General features: G+C 40.2%; 1 non-coding gene across 1 annotated transcript; it reads right to left on the bottom strand.

Annotated features, from left to right (window-relative positions):
- Positions 1-302: 302 nt before the first annotated feature.
- Positions 303-467, bottom strand: LOC132537745 (U1 spliceosomal RNA). Its single transcript, XR_009549199.1, has one exon. It is a non-coding gene; the product is annotated as a U1 spliceosomal RNA (small nuclear RNA).
- Between the last annotated feature and the right edge of the window lie 15,953 nt (positions 468-16,420).

Below are 16,420 nucleotides of genomic sequence, written 5' to 3'. Positions count from 1 at the left end.
GACCCATGTGGACTTGAGTCGAATGTGTATTCCAGTTTCTTGGGATTTATGACTCTGAAAATGTCCGATAGTTTGAGTTTATCTATCTCTTCATTTAGCTCTCTTATGTCTTTATTGATTTTCTGCCTGGATGATCTGTCAAGTTTAGAGAGTGGGGTGTTGAAGTCCCCTACTATGACTGTGTTGCTGTTAATACATTGCTGTAGCTCCTTCAGTAAATATTTGATGTATTAGATGGCTTCTCATTGGTTGCATATATGTTAATAACTTTTTATTTTATTTTTTTTCTTTCTTTTTTTTGTCATGGGAGAGCATGAATGCAGTCCCCCACTACCACAAATTATACAGTCAAGTTTCCCACATTTAGGGGAAATTGCAGGGGTCAGCACATCCTGACTGCAATGGATAAACCTAGCCCTGGGTAAACCACCTTCATGATCATGGTATCTCCCCTGCCAAGTAAGTATGTTAATATTTTTTAAGTCCACTTGACTGACTGATCCTCTGAGCATTAAGTAGTATCCATCCCCATTTTTTTAAATTTTATTTATCATGTCAGGTATGAGAATAGCTGTTCCTGCCCTTTTTTGTGGGCCATTGGCTTGTATAATAGTTTTCCATCTTTTCACTTTGAGGCTCTGTATGTCTTGTTGAGTTAAGTGGGTTTTCTGTAGACAGCATATTGTTGGGTTGTGTTTTCTGATCCATCTTCTTACTCTAGGTGAATTCAGGCCATTGGCATTTACTTATATCAAAGATTGAAGATATTTTAATGCCATTCTTGTAGAGTTTTAGATTGTTCTGATATCTGGCCTATTTATGGTGGTCTGACTGTTTATAGGAGACCTTTCAAAACTTCTTTTAGGGCAGGCTTGTTTATAGTTAATTCTTTGAACTGTTGCTTGTCTGAGAAGGTTTTTATGCTTCCATCTAGTCTGAATGACAACTATCAGGATACTGTGGTCTTGGTTGAAAGCCTTTCTCACTGAGCACTCGATAGATATTTTGCCATTCTCTTCTGGCTTGTAGTGTTTGTGTGGAGAACTCTGATGCTAATCTTATGGGTTTTCCTCTGTAGGTGACTCTTTGTTTTTCTCTTGCAGCCTTCAGGATCCTTTCTTTATCCTCATTCCTTTCCATTCTAAATATGATGTGTCTTGGTATCTTTAAGTCTGGGTTAATTCTGTTTAGGACCCTCTGGGCTTCTTGAAGCTTTATGTCTTTGATGTTGTCTTGACTAGAAAGTTCTCATTTATTATGTCCTGAAGAATACTTTCTTCCCTCCCTCTTTCTTCCTCTGGTAAGCCAATAATACATATATTATTTCTTTTGAAGTCATCCCATAGGTCTCTGTTGTTGTTTTCAGTATCTCTTAATTTATTTTTGAGATCTCTTACTTCTTTTTTAGTTGTCTCTAATTTGTCCTTCATTTTGATAATTCTGTCTTCAGCCTTCTTTATTCTATTCTCTCTCCCCTCTACAGTTTTTTGGAGTTCATCTATTTTGTTACCCTGTTCTGATACTGTTTTAGCATGTTCATGTAGTTGTGTTCTTAGCTCAGCTATTTCAGCTTTAAGCTATCTAATAACCTTGAGATAATTAGTGTTTTCTTCCAGGGTCTCATTTGTTGTTTCTGCATTTCTGATAACAATTCTTTCAAACTCTTTACTCACTCTGTAATTATTTCCTTAACTAGTGTTTGAATCTTCACCTCATTACTTTGTGCTTCACCCTTTGGGGGGGTTTTAGCTGGACTGTTGTCCTGGTTCATTTCTCCAATATTTCTTCTTGTTTGTTTAACCATTCTATATAGTATGTTATAAGGTCCCTCTCTCAGTACTTTTCAAATTACTGATCACTCATGCCTGGATTGACTTCTATCTAAATAAGGTAATTAACGGTTTCACAGTTGTAGAAATTGACAGTTTTTTTCAATAGTATTTTATTCCCTTAGTTGGAGCTCAGTGGCTTAAAAGCCTTTTTTGTTCTTTTTTCTTCCCTGTAGGCTATGGGAGCCTGAGGGATTTTAAACTATAAGTAGGCTTCTTAGCTTAATCACTGACTCCTGACCAAGAGATAAAGCAGGGTGGGGCAGACATAATCCAGTGGTTATGCAAAGAGACTCTCGAATCCCCACTGCTAGGCCACAGAGGTATAGATCTTATCCTGAGTTTCCTGGTTAGTTCTCTGTCCCCTGGTGTCAGCACAGTCCCTCCCTGCCACTGTTCCAGATTCTGAGGGCAGTAGCAATGGAGACTCACAGTTGTACTTGGTGAGTCTTAGGGGAGTCCTCTCCTCCCTTCAGTTGTCATTTTGTTGGTGAAACAGACTGGAGGTGGTGTCTCAACTGGTAAACTGCCAGACTGTTACCAGCCACTTAATCTCTCCCTAGGCTCCTCTCTGTCCATGAGCCACATGTATTTGCACTCACCATTGATTTGGTGGTTTCCTGAAGTCGTTCTAGTCCTGTCCTGTGGTCCCAGGAGGTCTCCTTTGGTATTCCTAGTTGACCCAGGAGAGGAGAGGAGAAAAACACAGCTGTTGCTGCTCAGTAGCCCCACCCAGTTTGATTTTTTTTAAACAGTCTTTAATCATTGACATAATTTTCACCTTAATTTTGCAGCACAGTACTTGCAATGCTGTAGTCTGCTTTGTTGCAAAATTTTTAGTGTCTACATCTTAGCCTCCAATGCTTTTCAGATTCTAAAAATAATTGCAGCCAAAGAGAAAATGTGACCATGGAAGAAATATTTCAATATGATGGCCTTTGCTCTGAAACCATCCAGAAAAAAATTTAGAATGGAGGCATGACTTGTTAAAAAAAAAAAAAGAGGATGGGGAGGGGAAGGAGGAGGAGAAAGAGAAGAAAGAAATAGTGGAAGAAAGAGACAAAGAAAAAATAAGATGGGGGTAGATAGCATAATGTTTATGCAAAGAGACTCTCATTCCCGGGACTCTCAGAAATCCCAAATTCAATCCCACCTGCCCGCATCACCATAATCCAGAGTTGAGTAGTACTCTGGTATAAATAAATGAAAACATTTTAGAAATTTGAGCACATGAACTTCTACTTCTCTGAAAAACTTAGACCTGGCAACACTATACCTGCATTTGCAGGAATAACTACAAACAAGAATAGGGTCACCCATGGACTTGCAGGAGCTTGACAGTCTGTCATAACTGCCTGTTATGACAAACCTGTTGCTCCCACTTATTTCATTTATTCACATTTGAAATAAAATGAGATCTAGATGCTAGGGGGCTCAGTCTCATAGTTGATCTAGATGCCACTAAGGGCATACCATAGTATATGTGTCTAAGGCCTTTGTTGTGCCATGAGGACCCAGGGACAGGAAATGATAGCAAATGAATATAGCAAAGATAAAAGGGATTAAAATATACTGAGAACATTGTGAGTGTGTTTAACTGGAAGAGTGCCAAGCTCCTGATGTGGGAAGAGAACAAGTTTGGCTTTTAAATCTATGAATTATTTTTTCTCAAAGTCTTTTTTCTTCTTAAAAGAACTTACATGTATGAATTATTTTTGTTTGTTTGCATTACCTCTGGCATTTCCATGGGAAAGTATAATTTCTAAGAGTGGTTTATAGCATTAGCATTTTTTATTGCTCTTGGCAGAGCTGAAAGTATAGTTAATAAATTCCAGTCACCACCGAGAAAGTAATTTCATATATATATATATATATATATATATATATATATATATATATATATATATATAATCTTGGATGATTCATCTTGGATAGAACTTGAAGGAATCATGTTAAGTGAGATAAGCCAAAAAGAGAAGGCTGAATATGGAATGAACCCACTTACAGACAGAAGTTGAAAAGTAAGAACAAAAAGGGGAAAGAAAGCATAACTTGGACTAGGTTTGGTGTATTGCAGCAAAGTAAATGACTTTGGTGGGGATGGGGACTTTCAGGTCATGGTTCATGATGGTGGAGGAAGACCTAGGCTGTGGGTGAGGGTGTTTTTCAGAACATTGAGACATTTTACACATATACCGACAATTGTATTGACAGTAAACCATTAATCCCCTCAAAATTTTTTTTCATCCACCATATCACAGACTAACTTTACTCTCCAGGGGTCTATTCTCTTAAGGGGATAGAATAGAGCCACTGTCCTGAGGAGAAAAGATCTGAGAGCCCATCACAGAAAGGATTTGAAGAGTAACTGGACCATCCTCCTGACAAGGACAAGTATGGTTTTCAAGAATGTCTGGCATATTTATATAACAGGAATAGAACTGATTTCCTATGGGTGACCAGGACATAAGAACTTAGGAATATTAAACAAAAATCATTCTGTGAGGTTAAAGAATAAACTAATTTGGAAACTTTTAAGATATATAAGTCATTATAGTAAGGATAAATACCTCTCGGGAAAGTGGTACACAAGCATGTGATACAAGATGGCTTGTTAGGGAGGCAGAGAGGGGAGGTAAGCAAGCATTGTCTTGACTGAGTAGCCTCTAGGATCTTATCAGTCCTGTCATCAGTTGATTCTATAAACGAGTCTCCCACAGGTAATGCCAGCAACTTACACATTGATAAATGGAAATAGGAACTCTGAAACACAACTTGTAGTTTGAGAAGAGCCAAGAACTGGAGAGTAATCTTCTATCTCCTACCAGATCTGTGCTCATTGCCAAACTGCAGGGGAGTGAGAGCCTCTGTGTTATTTTGATAGATGATCAGGAGAATCCTACACAGCTGTGTTGTGGAAATGTTCTCCATTTCCCTCATGATAACATTGAGTCATAAAAGGGAGAAATGAACATTTATTTGCCAACTCCACCTGTCTGTTGGGTCCACCATATCTATATTAGCATCAAGGGAACTTGCCTATAGTGCTGAAATTTTTATCAGTAGGAGAGAAGCAACTGTTCTTTCCCATTAAATTGCGGTTAAAGCCAGGTGCTTTTTTTTTTTTTTTTTTAAATCTCTCTTTCAAGAGCTAAGTAATAAAGAGTGAAAGTTGGATGATTCATTTACCAAAATTTGTTTGGAACCCCAGATCTCAGAACTTCTGATCTTCACCTTTATACAGCTTGGAACTCAATCCAGTCTAAATTCAAGAAGCAACCTTTTATCTAGAAAAGAGGGAGAAAAAGGAATTTACTTGTACTTTCTTGATAAAAAGCAGTATCAGTGAGGGGGAAAAAGTGGATAAAAATTAAGTGTAACAATGACTTTTTCATTCAAAGTTCTGGAATTTCTCTCTTTTTTCTCATTATTTCTTTATTTTTTTAAACTTATTTATTTTTGCCAGAGCACTACTCAGTTCTGGCTCTCCCTCTACTCACCAAAGGGAGGCTGGATCAATATACTCTGCCACTCAAGGAAGGCAAATCCTGAAATGAGTGCAGCCTAGAATGTTTCTAGCTGTGACCATGGAATGCAAACTCAGGTCTACAAGGATGCAGACACAGACTCCTGTGTTAATTTTGAATAGACAAGGGCCACAGATCAGATTGATGGGGGTCACAGTTAATGATATTTATTTATTTTTCCCATATTTGGTAACTACACTCTGATACAGCTTTCAAGTCCTATTTCCAACTTTGACACAATCTCCCCAGACAATACTCCTAGCCCACCTGCATGCTAGCTGTCGAGCTCAGGCAAAATTAATAAAGTCATGGGTCCCTTGAAATATACCTAAAATAGACCGACTAGCTTTTTCCAAACTGTAGACCCCAAATCTCATTCTTACATTCTTAGCTTAGATTCTTGATCATTAAACAATTTGTTCTGATTTATATCATAATGTTTTTCAGCCACTAAATTGCAGATGCTACCATGATGCCAACCTGACTTCCCTGGACAGATGATCTCTCTAGTGTGTCCTAGAACCTCGCCTCTCCAGAGCCCTGCCCCACTAGGGAAAGACTGAAAAAGGCTGGGAGTATGGATCTACTTGTCAATGTTCATGTCTAGTAGAGAAGCAATTACAGAAGCCAGCCCTTCCACCTTCTGCACTCCATAATGATCCTGGGTCCATATTCCCAGAGGGATAAAGAATAGGAAAGCTGCCAGTGGAGGGATGGAATACAGAACACTGGTGGTGGGAATTGTGTGGAACTGTACATTGTACCCCTTTTATACATTCTTTTCAGTCATTATTTAAAAAAATAAACACACAAACACATACTTGAAATGAGTTTCATTTCTTTTTTTTTTTTAATTTACTTTTTATTTAAGAAAGGATAAATCAACAAAACCATACGGTAGGAGGGGTACAACTCCACACAATTCCCACCACCCCATCTCCATATCCCATCCCTTCCCCTGATAGTTTTCCCATTCTCTAGCCCTCTGGGAGCATGGACCCAGGGTCATTGAGGGTTGCAGAAGGTAGAAGGTCTGGCTTCTGTAATTGCTTCCCCGCTTAACATGGGCGTTGACTGGTCGGTCCATACTCCCAGTCTGCCTCTCTCTTTCCCTAGTAAGGTGTGTCTCTGGGGAAGCAGAGCTCCAGGACACATTGGTGGCGTCTTCAGTCCAGGGAAGCCTGGCCGGCATCCTGATGGCATCTGGAACCCGGTGGCTGAAAAGAGAGTTAACATACAAAGCCAAACAAATTGTTGAGCTATCATGGATCTGAAGGTTGGAATAGTGGAGAGGAAGTATGTGTGGGGGGGTACTTACTGCAAACTCTAGTGTCCTTCTGCTTTCAGGTATATATTTTGCACTTTTTTATGGATACGTGTGAACATATGCTCTCTCTCACAGAACCTGATGTATATCTAGGTTTTGGGACTTTGTTAGAAAGTGATCCACCTGGGATGGAATTAGAGAATACTATGAAAGAAAAGGTCTCACCCTCATGGGGCGCGAGCGCTTCCACACTACGATCATCATCTCTGGCATTATGCTATTCCACTGCAGAATACTGTGCCCCAGTATGGTTCCATAGCCCCCATGTCCACTTGGTCGATACCAAATTATATTCCTCCATGAGGATAATTTCTGGAACCATCCGTTCCACCCCAGTTCCATGGCTGCCAGTTCTTAGCAACATCGCCCTGCCAGATATTCGTCGGGATGTGGCATCATCTAAGTTCATTTCCCACATCTACGCTCGACCGGACCTGCCAATATACGCGGATATCTTCACCCACCCTGTCCAACGCTTGACGTCTCGTCACCCAATCTGGTCCCCTACGCCTACACTGAACTTCTCTGTTCCAGTCTCTTGGAAACAGAGCTGGCAGTCAGCTGAGGTAAAGAACAAACACCTCATCACAGACCCCTGCAAGCGTCAACCCGGCTTTGATCTAGCACGTTATGATTGGGCCCTCCTCAATCGCTATCGAACAGGCCATGGCCGGTGCGCCGCTATGTTCCATCACTGGGGAGCCAGAGACGACCCGAACTGCCCCTGCGGCTACAGACAGACTATGACCCACATAGTCAACGACTGCCACCTCTCCAGATTCAAAGGAGGTCTCGAAACTTTACATCAGGCTCAACCTGATGCTGTTGACTGGCTACGGAAGAAGGGCAAACGCTAGAAGAAGAAGAAGAACCCTAGTAGTGAAACTGAAAGGTTGTCATTCCACACTCTTTTTAATTTCTCTCTTACTCTCTCTTTACTAGAGCTTTACTCACCTCTGGCTAAAGGTGGTGTGGGGGATTGAACCTGGGAATTTGGAGCCTCAGGCATGAGACTCTTTGCATAATCATTGTGCTATCTACTCCTGTCCAATCTGTTTCCTTCACACATTTAGGTCAAGATATTTGTTAGGCAGAGTCTCTAAAAAACTTGACCCTACCCTGACTTTTGACTCATACTTGGATTGAAATGTATGTAATGACATTATAGGACATGTATTGTTCTATTTTTCAAGAATAAGGAAAGCACCAAACAATAATAATAATAAAAACAAGACAGGCTCTCTGAACTACAGCAGCAAATCAGAGCTGGCATCTGTCCCCACCACCTTCACCATCTGATTGATAACTGTGATTTGCTGACTCTCTCAATTACTCTGGTTTCATTACAGTTTGAGAAACGTGCCAAGCACTCATTCAGTCTTTATTATTTTCCTACTCCTGTGTTTGCATGAAATGCCCCCAAACTGGCATTTTAGGAAAATGGTAGGTAAATTAACTACAATCAAAATAAAAAATAAATCAGTCTTTTTCTGTGTGGCCCCCCAAATAATTATCACACACACAGTCACCGCCCAACCCCAAAGCATATAGAAATGTACCATTATCTTTCAGTGCACTGTGGACCAGCACATGCTTTTTCCCAACATGCAAAACCTATGTGTGGTTGACTTTTCCTCTATTTGCTAATAAAATCCCCTTTCTAGTCTCAGGTGAACAGTCATTTTCCAGCTCATTGTTGTAATCTCCTTCCTCTGCACCCACCAGGTCACCAGTCCACATGTGAAATGACCTTGAATAATAAAAATATAGCACCAAAGATTATGACTCCAGCAGCTTTAAAAGGTGTCAGAAGCATGGATTGTTTTCATTATGCATCATTTGAACTCAGTACAAAAAGGACAGATTATGTCCTTTCTTTCTGGGTAGTAACTGTGAGGACAAATGGAACATTTCCCACATTATCCTGGAGATTGGTAACTGCCAAGAATTGAAATGTCAGCCTAAGTAAAGCCTTTCAAATTTAAATAGAATTTGGTAACAGTTTACTAAATAACAGGAAGTTAAAATAGGGGTTAAGTCTAGGAGTGAATTACCATTTTTTTTTCTTGAAAGCTTCATCCAGAAATCCAGTTCTTATCTTTACAATTTCTATATTCTATATTCTGAGATGACATCAGGATAGTGGTAAGCCTGCTCCCCAGCATAATCCAGATAAATGTCGGGAAATGAATACGTCATTGGTGCCACCTACAGATACTAATGCACTGCATTTGTTTTAGTTCAGAAACAGATAAAGCACAGCAGGAAAAGGATAGGTAATTGCTTCTGAATTCTATTTCAAATCTGGGCTTTAGGTGTTTGTTGATATTGCTCTTTGAAAGCAAGTTTCTTCTGTCTCCCTGTTCTGCCCAATACCCCACCAGGGCTATTTGAAGTAAATCCAGTGGTGGTTTACTTGGCAGAACACACACATCATCAGACACAAGGACCAGGGATCAAGCCCCAGGCCACCACATGAGCATGGCCACAGATGTGATGCTTCACAAGCAGTGCTGTGGTGACTATTTTCCCCACTTTATTGGTTTACAGTACAGTTGCTGACACACAGACACAACATCTTATCTCCACATGACAGGTGTCGGCAAGACATTCTCTCCCTCAACTTAGGTCCTTTTGCCCCATCATGCACCAGGACTCCTGAATCTCTTCCCTTTGCCTCCTCCAAAGTCCTATGCTTTGGTGCAATACACAAAAACCATAGTGCCTCTTTTCTCTTGTCTCTCTCTTCCTTTCTGTCTCTCACCCTCTATCTTGGAGCAGTGGGGTGAACAATAATTATGTACTAAATGACAAGGATATGAGGGGATGACCAACTCAACAAGTCACCAGCAATAACCCTATTGGGGAAAAAAGTGTCAGATTATATTTATTTAAAAAATATTAAACATCTCTACATCAAACTCTACTTTTCCATTCCCCCACCCCTAAAGTTAGTAAGCATATTCAGAAGGGACTGAACCTGAAAATTGGACTGACTTTAGGGACTCAGGTCAACCAATAGAGATAATATTCACTGACAACTGTGCTCTCAGTGGGTCTGTTAACTTATGGGGGAAAGACACAAACTTTGTAAACTATCATTTATTTTAAGTTGGGGAAGTGTTGGTTTACAAGTACATTGTTGTCACAGGTGTACAATGTCTCCCCATGATGAGTGTCACACCTTTTTATACCACAGGACACCACCAGCCCCCTCCACCTACCTTCTCTTTCTTTTAAAATTTTTTTCTAGTATTATCTTTATTTACTTATTTATTGGATAGAGACAGCCAAAAGCCAAGCGGGAAGAGGGTTATAGAGAAGGAGAGAGACACAGAGAGAGACATTTACAGCCCTCCTTCACCACTCACAAAGTTTCTTCTCTGCAGATGGGGACTGGGGGCTCGAACCTTGAGCACTGTGACATGTGTGTTCAACCAGGTGTGCCACCACATGGCCCTTCTACCTCCCTTCTCTAGAGTCCTTGGGGGTTCTGCAAAAACCACAGCTAATTGAAGTCTTACTCTGCATTTTACCTTTCTTTTATGTCCTTTACATTCAAAAAAAATATTGCTGACCTCTGTACTAGATGATGGGCAACTTACAGTCTTTACCTGCTTAAAGTCAGATTTACTTCAACAAAATCTTGACAGCTCAGTGCTTTATCAGTGAGGAAACTAAGGCATATAGAAGTTAAATACCCCAAATGAAATCACATGATCACCCATAGGCAGAGCTGACATGAAGTGCTGGTCCTCTGACCAAGGGTTAAGTCCAGGGAATTGTTTTCATTCAACAATCTTTGTGTTAAACCTGGCTCTCAGATATGGCAGAGAGAAGATACGCACCAGGTATATCACCTGGCCTCTCAATGGTTAATTTTATGGCTCTGTATAGTAAAGTGATTCACCAAATGATATATTTTTAAAATTTATTTAATTATTTAAGAAAGGAGACATTAACAAAACTGTAGGATAGGAGGGGTACAACTCCACACAATTCCCACCAACCAATCTCCATATCCCATTGCCTCCCCTGATAGTTTTCCCATTCTCTATCCCTCTGGGAGTATGGACCCAGGGTCGTTGTGGGTTGCAGAAGGTGGAAGGTCTGGCTTCTGTAATTGCTTCCCCACTGAACATGGACGTTGACTGGTTGGTCCATACTCCCAGTCTGCCTCTCTCTTTCCCTAGTAGGGTGGGTCTCTGGGGAAGCAGAGCTCCAGGACACATTGGTGGGGACGTCAGTCCAGGGAAGTCTGGTCAGCATCCTGCTGGCCTCTGGAAGCTGGTAGATGAAAAAAGAGTTAACATACAAAGCCAAACAAATTGTTGAACAATTATGGACCTAAAGGATGGAATAGTGCAGGTGAGGTGTTGGGGGGGTACTCACTGCAAATTCTTGTGTATTTTGCTTTCAGGTATATATTTTGCCCCAGTTTATAGATACGTGTGAACATATACTCTAACTCAGGGGACCTGGTCTATATCTAGGTTTTGGGACTTTGTTAGGAAGTGAACTGCATGGAATGGAATTAGAGAATACTGTGAAAGGAAAGGTCTCACCCGAGTAATGAAGCTGAAGGGTTGTCATTCCACACCTGAAGTCTCTGGACACAGTCTGAAGTGAAGCATGCTGCGGTGGCACTTGTTGCATTGATTAGGTTGGGATCGGCGGATGCAATATTATTTGATATGCATGGAGAGAAGCATGCAGGAAAGTGAGCCCCACCCTAAGGTTCTAGGACTGGGGGAAGTTTAGGCTCTATAGTGGAAATGTGAGGTTCCTGCTGTCTTAGGGTTCAAGAAGACAATGGATAGTTATTGTTATCATCACATTATTTGGTAATTGGGTTAACTTTGAAAAGTCACTTTGTTAGGGTTTGCTCTATACTACCCAGTATCTTGTATATAACTGTGCCACCGGTAGCTTCTGTTCTGCACTGCTGGTGGGAATGTAAATTAGTCCAGCCACTATGGAGAGCCGTCTGGAGAACTCTCACAAGGCTGGACATGGACTTTCCATATGACCCACCAATTCCTCTCCTGGAGATATACCCCAAGGATTCTATACTGCCCAATCAAAAAGATATGTGTACTCCTATGTTCATAGCAGCACAATTCATAATAGCCAAAACCTGGAAGCAGCCCAGGTGCCCAACAACAGATGAGTGACTGAGAAAGCTGTGGTATATATACACAATGGAATACTGTGCAGCTATTAAGAACAATGAACTCACCTTCTCTGACCCATCTTGGATGGAGCTAGAAGGAATTACGTTAAGTGAGCTAAGTCAGAAAGATAAAGGAGTATGGGATGATCCCACTTATCAACAGAAGTTGAGTAAGAAGAACAGAAAGGAAAACTAAAAGCAGGATCTGACTAAATTGAGAGTAGGGCACCAAAGTAAAAACCCTGTGGTGAGGGGGAGGGTGGACTTTGGCTTCCTGGGGTGGGGGTAGTGGGGTGGGGTGGTGGGTGGGATGGGACACAATCTTTTGGTGGTGGGAATGGTGTTTATGTACACTCCTATTAAAGTGTAGTCATATAAATCACTATTGAATTAATATGAGGGGAAAATTGATTGTATGTCTCAAACTTTTTAAAACACAGACTGATTCTTTTTAATACATAGGCTGAGTGAGTCTTTGATATGTGGACTCTCTCAAAAGCCTAGACCAGGTAGAACAGAAGCAAATGATATTTTTTTGTAGGAATACAAACTTGTCCAGAAATTCCTCCCAGAAGCAGGATGTTGCTATAAGACATCCTTAAAATACTTCGCATCTGCTTGGTGATAGGATGGCAGTGAGTTAAGAAAAAAAGAAATCTGACTCGCCTTCCAAGAAGCTTTCCACTCTGAGTAATGAATTGTGTAAGTTCCATGACCCTCACAGTAGGGGCACCTCACCACATGCCACAGATCTCTTTCTTTCCTTTGTAACTGGGAAAACTTAGTCTGTTTTCATTATTTGACATGCACTTTTATTGCTTGTGCCAAGCCAGACCTCAGGCAGTTCTCTACATTTATAAACTTTCCTAGTATTCTAGGCTTAAAAAATGTCACAAGAAAAGGTTTATTATTTTTACTTATTTTTTGTTGTTTTCATTGCTGAAAAATGAGATACATGGAAACTTTTCTTGTTGTAGTTACTTGTGTTATCAGTGAGACACTGAGACTGAACAATTCTCCCACTCCTGGTAGACTCTTACTTTTAGCTAGAGGGGTGCATCCCGTGAGTACCCATTCACTGGGGAAACTGACGATCCTTCCTAGCCAACTGAATCCACATGGATCCCAGTCAATTTCAAAGCCAGTAACAAGCAGCTCCTGACATCTTTCAACCTGATGCTGTTGACTGGCTATGGAAGAAGGGAAAACGCTAGAAGAAGAAGAAGCTAGAGGGGCAGCAGCTGAGGGAGGAGGAGAAATAACAAACCACATGTGAAGTTTCTTTCATGCAGGTGCTATCATGTCACAGCAGAGGTTTAAGCCTGGGTGGTATCTCGTGAGATTAAATGTACACTCTACCAGGTGATAGATCCCACAGCCCTGAAAATATAATGTTTCTAAAGATTTAATTTATTGAGTAAAAAATATGAATATGGAGTTAATACAGAACATGAGAAGTCAGGAGACATTTCCATATCAAACATAAAGTGTTAGTTAGCAAAAGTAAAAATGGAGTAGGAATTGATCCTGTAGGACTCTGTGATTAAAGAAAACAAAAAACAAACAAACAAAAAAACCTCCCTGATAAGATCTGTTAGATCAATCAGTGTCAAAGCAATGGTTATTTGCATCTATCTAAAGTGATGAGAGCACACTGACATCAGGGCTGTGGAATAATAGGCCTTCACTAGCCCTGGGTGTTCAAAAGCTATAACAGTACACTATTTAAATATTTCTATTTAAATATTTAAATAGAAAGAGAGAGACATCTGCAGACCTGTTTCACCATTCCTGAAACATCCCCCCTGTAGGTGGGGAGCAGGGACTTGAACCTGGGTCCTTGGACTTGGTAATATGTGCACTTAAGTGGGCGTGCCACTTCCAGATCCCCTAATACTTCTAAATTATGAAAGTTCATGGCACAGCTAAAGTTATAGGCCTTGTAAAAAAAAATATTTCCCAGAGGCAGTACAGTAGTGATTGAATCTTTAACCAGTGCCAAAGCATCACAACACACTTCCTCTACTTGAGAATTGGACCTGTCAGCTCCTAAACTGTGTGCACTTTCAAGCAGTTAGCAGTTTACTCTCTGGAAGCCATCATGCCATCCTCACTCTTACATCAAGTTGCTTCATAAATATATCATAAACATGTAGTATATAAAATATGATGTTGTACTTCCAGCCATAGTTGACAGACAGGAGTCATGCGTTCCATTTATATTTTACCACTGGCCCAAGAGAGAAGAACAAAAGAGGAGTCACTACTCACTTTATTGGACATATAATATAGTAACAGTTCATTTACCATGATTTTTTTTTAGCCCGTGTGGTATCGCTGGGGCACAGAGCCCTTGTACAGCCACTCTACAACTACAGGTGATTTTTTTTTTTTTTTTTTGCCACCTGGGTTATCACTGGGGCTTGGTGCCAGCACTATGAATCCACCAAACCCAGAGGCCATTCCCTCCACCTTTTTTCCCCCTTTTCTTTCCTATTTTTATTTGATAGAACAGAGAGAAATTGAGAGGGGAGGAGAGATAGAGAAGTGAAGACAAAGACACCTGCAGATGTGTTTCACCTCTCATGAAGCACTCCCCCTGCAGGTGGGAAGCCTAGGCTCAAACCCAGCTCCTTGCACATGGTGTTAGGTGTATTTAACCAGGTGTGCCACCACAGGGCTGGTGACCTTATTTTTCCTTGTTCTTTCTTTTTCTCATATATATGAATGAGAGAGAGAGAGAGAGAGAGAGAGAGAAAGAGACACTAACTGGCAGTACTATTACACCACTTGTGAAGTCCCTCCTCCACCCCCCATAGCTAGAGAGCAGGGATTTGAACCTAAGCATGGTAATAATTAATTTTCTTTTCTTTTTGCCACCAGAGTTACTGTTGGGTCTTAATGTCTACATGATAAAGCCACCACTCCTGGCACTCACTTTTTTATTTTGATAGAAAAGTAGGGCAAGAGTTGAGAAAAAAGAGATAGAGAAAGGGATACCCACAGCCTGCTCCTACAGCCTCTCTCCAACAGGTGGAGACCAGGGGCTCCAACAGGGAGCATAGTTAATTATGCTCTTTACCGGTTCAGTTACCACCTGCCCCCATTTTTTTTCTTTAAGTAGATAAATTTGAAAAGCTTACATTATACTACTGGGAGAATCTGATGTCCCTCTACCAAAGAAATTGTTCAGATTTTTATGGCATTTTACCTCTTTAAGCCACAGGTTTATTTCCATCAGCTGTTAGTGTTGTTGGTGAAATCAGGGGCTATGACTCCACAGTTTAAACAAGTCAAGTTTAGAAACCTGTTTTCTTCATGTTCTCTTCATGTGGCTATGGTTTGGGCAGGGTTAGAATGTGGGAAGAGTTCATTTGGGGATATATTTCTATATAATTAATTTCTATATTTCTATATAATTATATTTCTATATAATTAGCCACAAATTTAAGGGGTATGATGCCTATTTGAGAATTCTCATTTCTACTTCACTGAGCCCTGCCCCAGTCTGGCTCAGAGATAGTTTTTATTGGCGTGGAGTTGTAAAATAAGCCATTTAAAATGCATAAACACAATTCTAGAGCCGTGTCATTCATATATTTACCAGCAGGCAGGGCACTCACTAAGCTCAGCCTCCATGCCTCGCTGCTCAGCTGAAGTTCTTCTGTCCTTCTCCACTATTAATACTCACATGAAACAGTACAAGCAGGGTCCAGAAAAAATTGGAACACCATACAACAGACTGAAGTTTCTAAGATTGAATTTTGCCCATAATATGCTTTACAAAAATTAAAAATTCAGAATTTTTTTCAAACCTTTATTTTGATATAGCTTACATCATTACAGAACTGAATGTCAGAAAGTCTGAGGCCTACTTTTGGCCCCAATATAATTAGATAATTAAACCAACATTTATGAGTGTTCAATATGTGCTTGTCACAGTGGCAAATATTAGAATACAGAGAAAAATAATAGTTCTTGCTCTGTCACTGCCTATGGTCTAGTGAGGCGGACTAAAAGTACATATTGTTTCAACAGGTAAGAACTTTAGAGACACAGAATCTATGAGCAAAGTGAAATGTTAAAACAGTTGGGTTTTTTTTTTCCTTTTGAGCTATGACTTATGATCTGGTGTTAAAATACACCCTACTGTTTGCAAATTATACCAAGTACAAGCTTTGCACTTTACATATATGTTGCTTCTTAATTCCCAACAGAACACTGTGAGGTCATATACTAATAAAGAATTTTCACATATACTAATAAAGAATTTTTACATATACTAATAAAGAATTTTCCCAAAGTCACACCTTTAGTAAATGGTAGGTCAAGGACTAGGACCCCAGTCTAACTGTCTTCAACAGTTTTGCTTATACACCTAATTAAACCCATCCCAAAATAAGAGTCAACTAAGATGATTAAGAAGGTATATAGCTCACAAGATCCATGGAATATTTTCTGGATGGAACTGATGTGTTAATGGAGAAGAATCATTTGTAGGTCACATCTGTTTCCAGAATAAGTACCGATCTGTACTATTATGCTCAATTATTTATATTTTTCT

Source organism: Erinaceus europaeus, chromosome 3, assembly GCF_950295315.1.
Source record: "Erinaceus europaeus chromosome 3, mEriEur2.1, whole genome shotgun sequence".
Taxonomy (NCBI): domain Eukaryota; kingdom Metazoa; phylum Chordata; class Mammalia; order Eulipotyphla; family Erinaceidae; genus Erinaceus; species Erinaceus europaeus.
The sequence above is the reverse complement of the archived record's forward strand: the minus strand, read 5'-3'. Positions and strand labels throughout refer to the sequence as shown.